The sequence below is a fragment of the Trichechus manatus genome, unplaced genomic scaffold (genome assembly GCF_000243295.1).
Source record: "Trichechus manatus latirostris isolate Lorelei unplaced genomic scaffold, TriManLat1.0 scaffold00029, whole genome shotgun sequence".
Classification (NCBI taxonomy): domain Eukaryota; kingdom Metazoa; phylum Chordata; class Mammalia; order Sirenia; family Trichechidae; genus Trichechus; species Trichechus manatus.
In genome coordinates this window covers 3,125,923-3,138,832 of record NW_004443965.1, presented here as the reverse complement: position 1 = coordinate 3,138,832, position 12,910 = coordinate 3,125,923, and the positions used below count along the sequence as shown (strand labels likewise).

General features: G+C 41.7%; 1 pseudogene; it reads right to left on the bottom strand.

The window, feature by feature from the left end:
• Positions 1-3,580: 3,580 nt before the first annotated feature.
• On the bottom strand, positions 3,581-7,959 carry LOC101359095 (E3 ubiquitin-protein ligase rififylin pseudogene; annotated as a pseudogene).
• Between the last annotated feature and the right edge of the window lie 4,951 nt (positions 7,960-12,910).

Below are 12,910 nucleotides of genomic sequence, written 5' to 3'. Positions count from 1 at the left end.
CCCGAGTGAAAGGAGGGGGAGGCGGCAAGAGTCAGCAGCTTTCTTATCCCCTCCTGCCTTCTAGTCCCTGGACTAGTCCTCATCCTTTGACTGCTGTGCCTCATTTAGTCGTGTTTTGTTTTATGGGGCTCTCCAGTCCCTGGCTGAACAGTGAACCTCTGGTGTGACTTCACCTCTGAGCTAAAGGGTGTCCGGGGAGCCATACTCTCAGGGTTTCTCCAGTCTGTTAGGCCACTAAATCTTATCTTTTTTTGTGAGTTAGAATTTTGTTCTATATCCTTCTCCAGCTCTGTCCGGGACCCTCTGTTGTGATCCCGGTCAGAGCAGTCAGTGGTGGTAGCTGGGCACCATCTAGCTGTACTGGACTCAGTCTAGTGGAGGCCATAGTAGCTGTGGTCCATTAGTCCTTTGGACCAATCTTTTCCTAGTATCCTGTTTTCTTCATTGTCCCTTGCTACCGAAGGGGTGAGACCAGTGGAGTATCTTAAATGGCTGTTCACAGGCTTTTAAGACCCCAGACGCTGCTCACCAAGGTAGAATGTAGAACATTGTCTTTATAAACTATGTTGTGCCAGTTGAGCTAGATGTTCCTCGAGACCATGTGTACCATGATCTTTATTGTTTTATGTTTAGGTTTTTGATCCATTTTGAGTTAGTTTTTGTGTATGGTGAGAGGTATGGATCCTATTTCATTTTTTTACAAATGGACTTCCAGTTTTGCCAGCACCGTTTGTCAAAGAGATGATCTTTTCCCCATTTAATGGGCTTTGGCCCTTTGTCAAAGATCAGCTGTCCATAGGTGGATGAATTTACATCTAGGTTCTCAGTTCTGTTCCATTGGTCTCTGTGTCCACCATTGTACCAGTACTAGTGTGTTTTGACTGTCGTTGCTGTTTTGTAGATTCTGAGATCAGGTAGTGTGAGACCTCCTACTAGTGCTTATTCAGGGCCTCTTTCCTCTCCATATAAAGTTGCTGATTACTTTTTCCATCTCGTTAAAGAATACTGTTGGAATTTGGATCAGGATTGCATTATATCTGTAGGTTGCTTTGGAAGTGTTGATGTTTTCACAATGTTGAGTCTTCCTATCCATGAGCATGATATGTTTTTCTATTCTTCTAGTTTCTTGAAGTAGTGTTTTGCAATTTTTATTGTATAGGTCTTTTATATCCCTGGTTAGATTTATTCCCAAGTACTTCTATCTTTTGGGAAACTATTTCAAATGGTATTGTTTTCCTGATTTTCTTTTCAAAGTTCTCTTTGTTGATGTAGAGGAATCCAACTGATTTTTGTATGTTGATCTTGTATCCTGCTACTTTGCTGAATCCTTGTATTAGTTCCAGTATCTTGTGGAGTTTTGGGGGTTTTCTATGTATACGATCATATCATCTGCAAATAGGGATAGTTTTCCTTCTTCATTACTAAGTTGGATGCCCTTTATTTGTTTTTCTTGCCTTATTGCTGTAGCTTGAACTACCAGCACAATATTGAATAAGAGTGATGACAAAGGGCATCCTTGTCTGGTTTCCATTCTCAAGGAGAATGCTTTCAGTCTGTTTCTGTTGAGAATAATGTTAGCTGTTGGTTTTCTATAAATGCCTTCATTATGTTGTGAAATTTCCCTTCTATTCCTATTGTGCTGAGAGTTTTTATTAGTAATGCCTTTTAAATGACTTTTCAGCACTGATTAAGACAATCATGTGATTCTTTTTTTTTAATGTGGTGGATTACGTTGATCGATTTTCTAATGTTGAACCATCCTTTCATACTTTGTATGAATCCTACTTGGTTGTGATGTATTATTTTTTTAATATGCTGTTGTATTCTATTGGCTATAATTTCGTTGAGAATTTTGTATTAATGAGGGATGTTAGTCTATAATTTTCTTTTTTTGTGTGGTGCCTTTGCCTGGCTTTGTATCAGGGTTTTTTTTGGCCTCATAGAATGAATTTGGGAATATTCCTTCATTTTCTATGTTGTGAAATAGTTTGATTAGTACTGATGAGAGTTCTTCTCTGAATGGTAGTATTCTCTAGTGAAACAGCTGGGCCAGGGGTTTTTTTTGTTGGGAGTTTTTTTAAATTACCTCTTCAGTCTCTTTTTTTGTTATGGGTCTGTTCAGTTTTTCTACCTCAGTTTGTGTTAGTTTAGGTAGGTAGTGTATTTCTAAAAATTTGTCCATTTCCTCTAGGATTTCAAATAAGTTGGAGTACAATTTTTTTGTGGTATTCTATTATGATCCTTTTTATTTCAGTTGGTTCTGTTGTTATGTCACCCATCTCATTTCTTATTTAGGTTATTTGCTTCCTCTCCATCTTTTCTTTTCTCAGAATGGCCAATGGTTTGTTGATTTTGTTGATCCTTTCCAAGAACCAACTTCTGGTCTTGTTGATTCTTCCTGTTGTTTTTCTGTTCTCTATTTCATTTATTTGTGCTCTAATTTTTATTGTTTACCTTCTTCTGGTGACTGTAGGCTTCTTTTGCCGTTGTCTTTCTATTTGTTTGAGTTGTAGGGTTAATGTTTTGATTTTGGGCCTTTCTTTTTTGATGTGTGCATTTAGTGGTATAAATTGACCTCTGAGCACTGCTTTTGCTGTGTCCCAAAGGTTTTGGTAAGATGTGTTTTCATTCTTATTTGATTCTAGGAATTTTTTGATTTCCTCTGTTACCCAGTGGTTTTTAAGCAAAGTGTTATTCAATTTCCATGTATTTGATTTTCTTCCCTTGCTATTCCTGTTACTCATTTCTACTTTTATGGTGTTGTGATTAGAGAAAATGCTTTGCATTATTTTGATGTTTGGGATTTTGTTAAGGCTTTCTTTGTGGCCTATAATGTGGTCTGTTCTGGAGAATTTTCCATGTGCATTGGGAAAGAATATATACTTTGCTGCTATTGGGTGGAGTTTTCTGTATATACCTATGAAGTTGAGTTGGTTGATTATGGCATTTAGATCTTCTGTATCTTTCTTGAGTTTCTTTCTAGATGTTCTGTCCTTTGCTGAAAGTGGTGTGTTGAATCGCCTACTATTAGTGTTGAACTTGTCTATTTCTCTTTTCAATGCTGTTAGAGTTTCTTTTATGTATTTTGGAGCCATGTCATTGACTGCGTATGTATTTATTATGGTTATGTCCTGCTGGTGGATTGACCCTTTAATCATTATATAATGTCCTTCCTTATCTTTCATGCTAGATTTTGTCTTAAAATATATTTTATTAGAGATTACTGTTGCCACTCCTGCTCTTTTTTGGTTATTGCTTGCTTGATGTATTTTTTTCCATCCTTTGAGTTTTAGTTTGTGTCTTTGTGTCTAAGGTTTGTCTCTTGTAGACAGCATATTAATGGGTCATGTTTTTTAATCTATTCTGCCACTCTCTGTCTCTTTACTGGTGCATTTAAGCCATTTAAATTCAGTATGATTATCAATAGACATGAGTGTAATTACTGCCATTTTGTGGCGTTGACAGCTTCTTTGTTCTACTTAATTTTCTGCGCTGATTTCTTTTGGTATATGGATTTTCTTTTCATTTCTCTAGTTGTTGACTTTGTGTTTACTGAGTCTTTATGTTTTTCTTTTTTATTTTGATGAGTCGGTTTGTTAACTTTTCTTGTGGTTACATTGAAATTTACCTTTATCTTCCTAAGGTTAAACCAGTTTTTTATTTCATTCTTTTTTCCCCCTCAAGTTCTGGAAAGTCTCTGTTCATAAGTTACCATAATCATCCCAAGATCATTGAAACAGGGTCTTGCCCATGCAATTTTTACCAATCCCACTGGCTTCAGGGGCTTTGTTAGCCAAGAGGTACAACCAGTGGCAAGATGGGCATGCCCAGGAGTGACAAGGCTTTTTACCTGCCTTAGTCTTGGGATGACTGCAAATTTTCTTCTGTTAACACGCCCCTCTGCAAGCTGGCCAACCCTGAGCGTAGACACTTAAAGCTGTGTCCCTGTAAGGCACTGAAGAAGCTGGTGCAAGCCCTCTCCATCCGAAGACAAGCACAGCTTGGATCACGTACTGCTGGCAGATGGGACACTCATTCATGTGCTTGCCACACTTGGTACAGGTTACCATGTGGCCACACTCCAGCAGAACACAGTCAATGAGTGAATCCATTCAGATCTTACACAGGTTCTCCTCCTGGCCAGGTGGCACTGCTCCCTCATTTTGATCTTCAGCACCACACACCAGGTGCTGGAGTCCTTTCTTGTCTTTGTGTAGCCATGTCGCCCTCTCCATCAACTCCCACTTCTCACTGCAGCCCTTGTAGTTGACAAAGTTGTGAGCCAGGATCTCATTCAGCTGCCACACAGTCAGCGCTTCAGTGTTCTCCATGTTGTTCAGGTCAGACAGAGAGGCCCTCCAGCCTGGGACAAAGCTATCCTCTGAGTCAATGGACTGGGTCTCTTCCTCAGCAGGTGCTCTGGCTGTGCTCTTCAAGTAGACGAGTTCCTCTTGGTCCTGAGACACATGGCCATTAGCCTGCTGGCTTTCCTGAGCCTGGGCTTGGGGAGCAGAAGTGGATTGTGCAGGTGAAGAAAGGAGGTTGAGTGAGGTAGGAGGTGCTGTGCTGGTGTGAGGCTGGGTCAGGAAGGCCTGCTGCTCAGGGAAGTCGAAGGACAAGGTAGGGGCATGAGTCCTGCCCTCCTGGGAGATTACAGGCTGCTAGTCAAGCACCAAGAACACCAGCTCCTCCTGGCACATTTCAGTAGAGATGTTATGGAGGCTGAGATAGTCCCTCAGGTCATTCACCTTCATCTCCATGAGCCCTTCCCGCTGAAAGGCTGTGGCTTGGAATCGTTGATGGAGAAGGCAGAGTGGGGGCCCATTCCCCACTTGGCTCAAACAGGTCATGTAGAAATTTTTCTTGTATCCAAGCAGATCTGCTTCTTGGCTGTGTTGGCAAAGTGGGCCCCACAGCCCTTGCAGCGGGGTTCAGAGCCTGTGGGGAAGGGAAGGAGCTTGTCTTAGGCTGGGTTCTCCAGAGAAGCAAAACCAGTAAAATGTGTAAATATATACAGAGAGAGATTTATATCAAGGAAACGGCTCACACAGAGAGGCTAGAACATCCCAAGTCCGTGGATCAAAATAAAGGCTTCTCCCAATTCACATAGCCACAGGGGCTGGTGAACCCAAGATCGGCAGGTCCCAGAGCAGGGCTCTTGCTCACAGGCTGTGAAGATTGACGAATCCCAAGATCAGCAGGTAAGCTGATAGCTCAAGTCCCAAGAACCGGAGGTCAGAAAACAGGCAGCCACAGGATCCAGAGTGAGCAAAAAGCCAGAACATCTGCTTATGTTTGGATGCAGGCCACACCCCCAAGGAAACTCCCTTTCAACTGATCGGCCACTCAACAGCAGATCCCATTATGGTAGTGATCACACATAAACACTGAGAATCATGGCCTAGCCAAGCTGACACAGTCTTAACCATCACAGAGCTGTACTTGGGGTTGGAATAGACTTGCATCCTGGCTCTCTAGGGTGGTGGGGCAGGTTCTCACATTGTAAAATCCAAGGTAGCACAGCCAGGAAGTGGAGGGGTGGGGATTTAAAACCAGGTTGGTCTATTTCTGACAGGCTTTTCCCAAGCTTAATTCTCTAACTAGCATATCTAGTGCTCCAATTCTGTTTTAACTAGGACCTATGACTAAGTTTTATTATTTATTAAGCACCCCGTTATTGTCAATAAGGGCCTCAGCTATGTAGAAATGGAACATCTTTGCTTATTTTTAAATCCTACATGCAGAGAATTCCCAGGCTTTTCTCTCATCCAACACTGATCATAACTAGATTCAACTACCTATTCAGACCTCCAGCTGTTTCCACATTATCATTCCTTTGTCCACTTACGAGATCCAGTCTTTTATTTCTTGATATCACTTTTATTTCCTCTCCATGTGACATTTCTATAACTACACCATTTATTCCCTCTTTTTTGTTTTGATGTTGTCATTTACAGATTGATGTTTCTGGTTCCCTGTTTTCAGTCTCTTAGCTTTGTTTTATTTTTGAGAATTCTTTATCTGGGTTGGTATCTTCCTGATGCTGTCCTGTGTCCTAATCTCAGGTTGTTGTCCGATGTTTTTGGTTCTCTATCCAAAGGACTCCCTTCAATATTTCTTATATGTTTGGTCTGGTTTTTACAAATTCCCTTGATTTCTATTTATCTGGAAATGTCCTAAATTACATCATCATATTTGAGAGACAATTTTGCTGGATATATAATTCTTGGTTGGCAATTTTTTTTCTTTCAAGGTTTTATATATGTCTTCCCATTGTCTTCTTGCCTGCATGGTTTCTGCTGAGTAATCGGAGCTTAGTCTTACTGGTTCCTCTTTTAGGTGAGTTTTCTTTGTCTTTGGTTTTGGCATGTTTTATTATGATATATCTTGGTGACTTTCTTTTGGGGTCTATTCAGTATGGAGTTTGTTGACTTCTCATATTTCATAATATTAGAGGAGTTTTCTGGCAGCAAATCTTCAACAAGTCTCTCTGTGTTTTCCATTGACTCACCTGTTTGGAACTCCAGTCACATGCAGATTTTTCCCCTTGATAGTGTCCCACATAATTCTTAGGCTTTCTTCATTCTTTTTTCTAATTTTTCCTCAAACAAATTGGTGTCAAGAGATGTGTCTTCACATTCACTGATTTGGTCTTCCCTTGTTTCAGTTCTGCTCCTATATCCTTCTTTTGAGTTGTGTATTTCTGAAATATTATTGTTAATCTTTTGGATTTCTATTTGCAGTCTATACAATTGTATGTTTTCTAATTGTTTATTTTGTCATTTTGTTCTTGTACTGTTTTCCTTAATTCTTCTATTGCTTTGTCTGTTTTCCTTGATTTTGTATATGTTTCCCTTGGTTTTGTCTGTGTTTTCCTTGATCTCTTTCTTGATTTCTTGGAGAGCCCCGTCAATTCCAACTCACAGCGACCCTATAGGACAGAGTAGAACTGCCCAGTGTGGTTTCCAAAGAGTGGCTGGTGGATTCAAACTGCTGATGTTTTGGTTAGCAGCCAAGTGCTTAACCACTGCACCACCAGGGCTCTCTTGGAGAGCCCTCTATATTAGTCTTTTGAATTCCTTATCAGGTAGTTCCATTGCCATTTTGTCCTCTGGGAGGTTTTCTAGTTCTTTATTTTGGTCACTTGCTGGAGCCATCTCATCCTCCTTTATGTGATTTGAGCTTGTCTATTGTCTCCAAGACATCAAGATGTTATTATACTTATTTATTTATTGTATGTTTGTTTTTTGCATCCTGAATTTTTATTTTGTTTTGATATATCTGAGTAGGCTGGGTGTGTGTATTACCCTCATCACTAATTTGTCCCCATTGAAATTCTCACCTCATGTCTCTGGGTGGTTGGGGCAGCGACTGGGTGTATGAGTGTGGGTCTCTGTTCTCTGGTCTTGCTGGGCTGCTGAGGATATAGCTAGCATTTCTGGTAAAGTAATGTATCTGTCTGGCCAGTCACCTGGGTGCAGAGGGTTGGATGTTGTGTGTGTGCTCTGCCAATTGCTGGGTGGTCGGGGCAAGGGTGCCTGGGGCGTCGGTCATCAGGTGGGTGGTGACTGGAGCAGGCACAAGCCTCCAGTTGCAGGAGGGTACGATGCAGGGGGTGAGGCAGGGTGAATGTTGCCTGTCCATAGGTGACTGGTTTAAGGGCATGCCCCTGTGTGTTAGAGCGCGTTGTGGGGGGAGGTTGTACAGCTGGTCCTCGGGCCCCTGGCTTAGGTGGCTGTAGAAAGTGGGAGGCACCGCCGACCCTTGGGCCCCTGGCTGGGATGGCTGGAGCGAGTAGGAGGCACTACTGGCCCTCAGACCCCTGGCACAGGTAGCTGGAGGGAATAGGTGGCACGGTTGGTCCTCCAAGCCCCCGGTGCAGTTGGCTGGAGGGAGTAGGAAGCACTTCTGATCTTTAGGTCTCCAGCATGGGTGGGCAGAGAAAGTAGGAGGCACCATCGGTCCTTAGGCCCCCAGCCAGGATGGTTGAAGGAGTAGGAGACACTGCCAGCCCTCAGGTCCCCAGCATGGGTGACCAGAGGGAGTAGGAGGCTTCTCTGGCCCTCAGGCCCCTAGTGCAGGTGGCTAGAGGGAGTAGGAGGTACTGTCGGCCCTCAGGTCCCTGGCGCAGGTGGGTGGAGGGAGTAGGAGGCATTGCAGGTCTGTGGGTCCCAGTTGTTGGTGGCTGAGTGAAGAAGCAGGAGCTCCCAATCTGCGGGCTCCTAGCTTAGGGGGTGGGGTAGTGGTGGGTGTCATCGGACTGCAATAATGTGCAGGGAGGGGGGATGGGTGAGCCGAGTGTAGGGGTCCCATGGGCCCATAGGCTTCTGGCATGGGGGGCTGGGGTGGGTGGAGTGGGTAGTGTGTGTGTACTTGTACGAGGTGGGATGGATGTGAGTGCAGAGTTGCTTCTGCTTGGCTGCACCAGGGGATGTGGGTTTCGGCTGGGAACACTACTTGCTTTGTCTCAGTATGGCCAGACTGTATAGGTTCTGTTAGCAGAGCGCTGGTGATCCAGAATTCTCTGTGTCCGCTGTTTTTGTACTGTCTCTCCTTCTGCTTGGTGCTCGGTCCGATTCATCAACTTTGTCTTTGATGCTCAGGGTTCCAAAGTTGCAATCTATATCCGATTCACTTGTTTTTTCGGGTCTTTGTCGTAAGAGGGACATTGAGAAGCATCTGATTATTTCATCATACAGAACTGCCTCACTTGCAACTGTTTTGGAATTATCTTCAGCAAAATTTTACTTATGTGTGATATTAATGATATTGTTTGATAATTTCTGCATTCTGTTGGATCACCTTTCTTTAGAATGGCCACAAATACGGATCTCTTCCAGTCGGTTGGCCAGGTAGCTGTCTTCCAAATTTCTTGGCACAGACAAGTGAGCACTTCCATCACTGCATCTGTTTGTTGAAACATCTCAACTGGTATTCCATCAATTCCTGTAGCCTTGTTTTTTGCCAATGCCTTCACTGCAGCTTGTACTTCTTCCTTCAGTACTATCACTTCTTGATCATATGCTACCTCTTGAAATGGTTGAACGTTGACCAGTTCTTTTTGGTATAGTGACTCTGTATTCCTCCATTTTCTTTTCATGCTTCCTGTATCTTTCAGTATTTTGCACATAGAATCCCTCAGTATTGCAACTTGAGGCTTGAATTTTTTCTTCAGTTCTTTCAGCTTGAGGAATGCTGAGCGTTTTCTTCCCTTTTGGTTTTCTAGCTCCAGGTCTTTGCACATTTCATTATAATACTTTACTTTGTCTTCTCGAGCCGCCCTTTGAAATCTGCTGTTCAGCTCATTTACGTCATCATTTCCTCCATTTGCTTTAGCTACTCTACATTCAAGAGCAAGTTTCAGAGTCTCTTTTGACATCCCTTTTGGTCTTTTCTTTCTTTCCTATCTTTTTAATGACCTTTTGCTTTTCTTCATGTACAGGGTCCTTGATGTTATCCCACAACTAGTTAGTCTTCGATCAGTAGTGTTCATGCGTCAAATCTGTTCTCGAGATGGTATCTAAATTCAGGTGGAATATACTCAAGGTTATACTTTGGCTGTCATGGACTTTTTAATTTTCTCGAGCTTCAACTTGAACTTGCATATAAGCAGCTGGTGGTCTGTTCCACAGTCGGCCCCTGGCCTTGTTTTGACTGATGATATTGAGCTTCTCCATCATCTCTTTCCACAGATGTAATTGATTTGATTCCTGTGTATTTCATATGGCAAGATCCATGTATATCGTCACTGTTTATATTGCTGAAAAACGGTATTTGCAATGAATAAGTCATTGGCCTTTTGAAATTCTGTCATGTGATCTCAGGTGTCATTTCTATCATCAGAGCCATATTTTCCAGCTATCAGTCCTTTGTCTTTATTTCCAGCTTTGCATTCCAATCACCAGGAATTATCAATGCATCTTGACTACATATTTGATCAATTTCAAACTGCAGAAGTTGGTAAAAATCTTCAGTTTCTTCATCTTTGGCATTAGTGGTTGGTGGGTAAATTAATGGTTGGTATGTAAGTTATTATTCAAATTATTCAAATATTTTAATAGTCATAGTACTACGTAGTAATACGGTGCAGTTCTCAAGGATGGGTAAGGGTGAGGGTGTTCTACCTCTACAATAGATAAACCTAGACTCTACCACGGTGTGGACTCCTTCGCTGCCACTGTTCTGTCAGCTTCCACTAACCCCACCCTTATTACCTTTGATTTTCGACTGTTTTGCTGTAGCAAATAGATTCAGAAGCTAACAAATTTAAACTTACACCCAGTTCTAAATCAATAGACTGAAGTGTAAGAATATGTACTTTGTGACACGCCAAATATGTCAGATAAATGGGCTGATGTTAAACCTGGTTTAGTAAACCCTGTGAAGGCTGGTTTCTGCTGTCTTCCCTTATGCCCACTAGCTGATGTTTTTGTACTGTAGCTGAAGTATCTACAGCTCTTTGCAGGTGGACCTAATATTGCATACAAACTAGTATAACTGGTGAATAATACCTAGCTTATGTTCATCATATTTAACAACTGTGAATAGAATTCTTACATATATATATATATGGCGCAGTGGTTAAAAGCTTGGCTGCTTAGCAGTTTGAATCTGCTAGCCGCTTCTTGGAAACCCTATGGGACAGTTTTACTCTGTCCTGTAAGGTCACTATGAGTCAGAATAGACTCAATGGCAATGGATTTTGTTTTTTGGTGTGTGTGTGTGTGTATGTGTATGTTATGGATTGACTTGTGTCTCCCAAAAATATGTGTTGTAAATCTCAAGCTCTATGCCTGTGGTTATAATACCATTTGGGAATGGGTTGTCCTTGTTATGTTAATGAGGCAGGATTAGTGTAGGGTATATCTAGAGTCAATCTCTTCTCATATATAAAAGAGATTAAACAAGCAAGCCAGAGGAGCAGAGATGGGGTAAGATAAGATGCCAAGACACATGGAGATTTCCAAGGAACCAGGAAGCAGAAGCTGAAGAGACAAGGACCTTCCTTCAGACCCAACAAAGAGAGAAAGTTTTCCCCTAGAGCCGGCACTCTAAATTCGGACTTCCTAGCCTCCTAAACTGTGAGAAAATTTCTGTTTCTTAAAGCCATCCACTTGTGGTGTTTTTGTTGTAACAGCATTAGATAACTAAGACGGTGTGTGCGTGTGCGCGCATGTGCACACATGCACACGTTGGTAGGTGCTCTCAACTTGGTTTTGACTCATAGCGACCCTATGTACAAGAGAATGAAACACTGCCTGGTACTGTGCCATCCTCACAATTGTTACTATGTTTGAGCCCACCGTTGCAGCCAATTTGTCAGTCTATCTCATTGAGGGTGGTCTTCTTTTTCACTGATCCTCTACTTAACAAGCATGATGTCCTTCTCCAGGCACTGGTCTCTCCTGATAACATATCCAAAGTATGCTGAGACTCAGTCTCATCATCCTTGCTTCTAAGGAGCATTCTGGTTGTACTTCTTCGAAGACTGATTTGTTCGTTCTTTTGGCAGTCCATGATATATTCAATATTTTTCACCAACATCATAATTCAAAGGCATCAATTCTTCTTTAGTCTTCCTTATTCATTGCCCAGCTTTAGCATGCATATGAGGTGACTGAAAATACGATGGTTTGGGTCAGGCCCACCTTAGTCCTCAAAGTGACATCTTTGCTTTTTAACATTTTTGAAGAGGTCTTTTGTAGCAGATTTGCCAGTGCAGTGTGTCATTTGATTTCTTGACTGCTGCTTCCATGGGTGTTGATTGTGGATCCAAGTAAAATGAAATCCTTGACAACTTCAGTCTTTTCCCGTTTATCATGATGTTGCTTGGGGCCCTGGTGGCGCAGTGGTTAAAAAGCTCGGCTGCTAACCAAAAGATCAGCAGTTTGAATCCACCAGCTGCTCCTTGGAAACCCTATGGGGCAGTTCTACTCCATCCTATAGGGTCAGCTATGAGTCAGAGTCAACTTGATGGCAACAAGTTTGGTTTTGTTTTGGTATGATGTTGCTTATTGGTCCAGTTGTGAGGATTTTGGTTTTCTTTATGTTGAGGTATAATCCATACTGAATGCTGTAGCCTTTGATCTTCATTAGTAAGTTCTTCAAGTTCTCTTGGCTTTCAGCAAGCAAGATTATGTCATCTATCTGTATGTCGCAGATTGTTAATGAGTCTTCCTCCAGTCCTGATGCCCTGTTCTTCATATAGTCCAGCTTCTCGGATTATTTGCTCAGCGTACAGATTGAATAAGTATGGTGAAAGGATAAACCCTGACACACACCTTTTCTGATTTTAAACCATGCAGTATCCTCTTGTTCTGTTCAAACGACTGCCTCTTATTCTATGTACAGGTTCCTCATGAGCACAATTAAGTGTTCTGGAATTCCCGTTCTTCACAATGTTATCCATAAATTTATTATGATCCACACAGTTGAATGCCTTTGCATAGTCAGTAAAACAAAGGTAAACATCTTTCCGGTATTCTCTGCTTTCAGCCAAGATCCATCTAACATCAGCAATGATATATACATGAGATTATATATATATATATATAATTTTTAACAATTAAAAGTAAATATTGTTTTAACCATAAAAATCATCTTCATGAAAAGGAATATCTTTATATATTGTAAAGATATCTTCACCTATTATACATACTCACCAGGTTTGGTCACATTCTCTTCAGTTCAAGAAGGAGCATTCGTTATACATGTGCTGTGTGCTTGGTACTTTGCTAGTTTCTGGGCTGTTCAAGGATGGGGATGGTGGGACAAAGATCAGTAATAATACTCTTACAAAGTCTAGTGGGGAAAGAGAACACAGAATTTGAATATAGGATGATGTAGTAACTTGGAAGAGGGGTACTAAGCTGAACCTGATGACTTCAGAGGAAGGAGGCTATCCTGATTG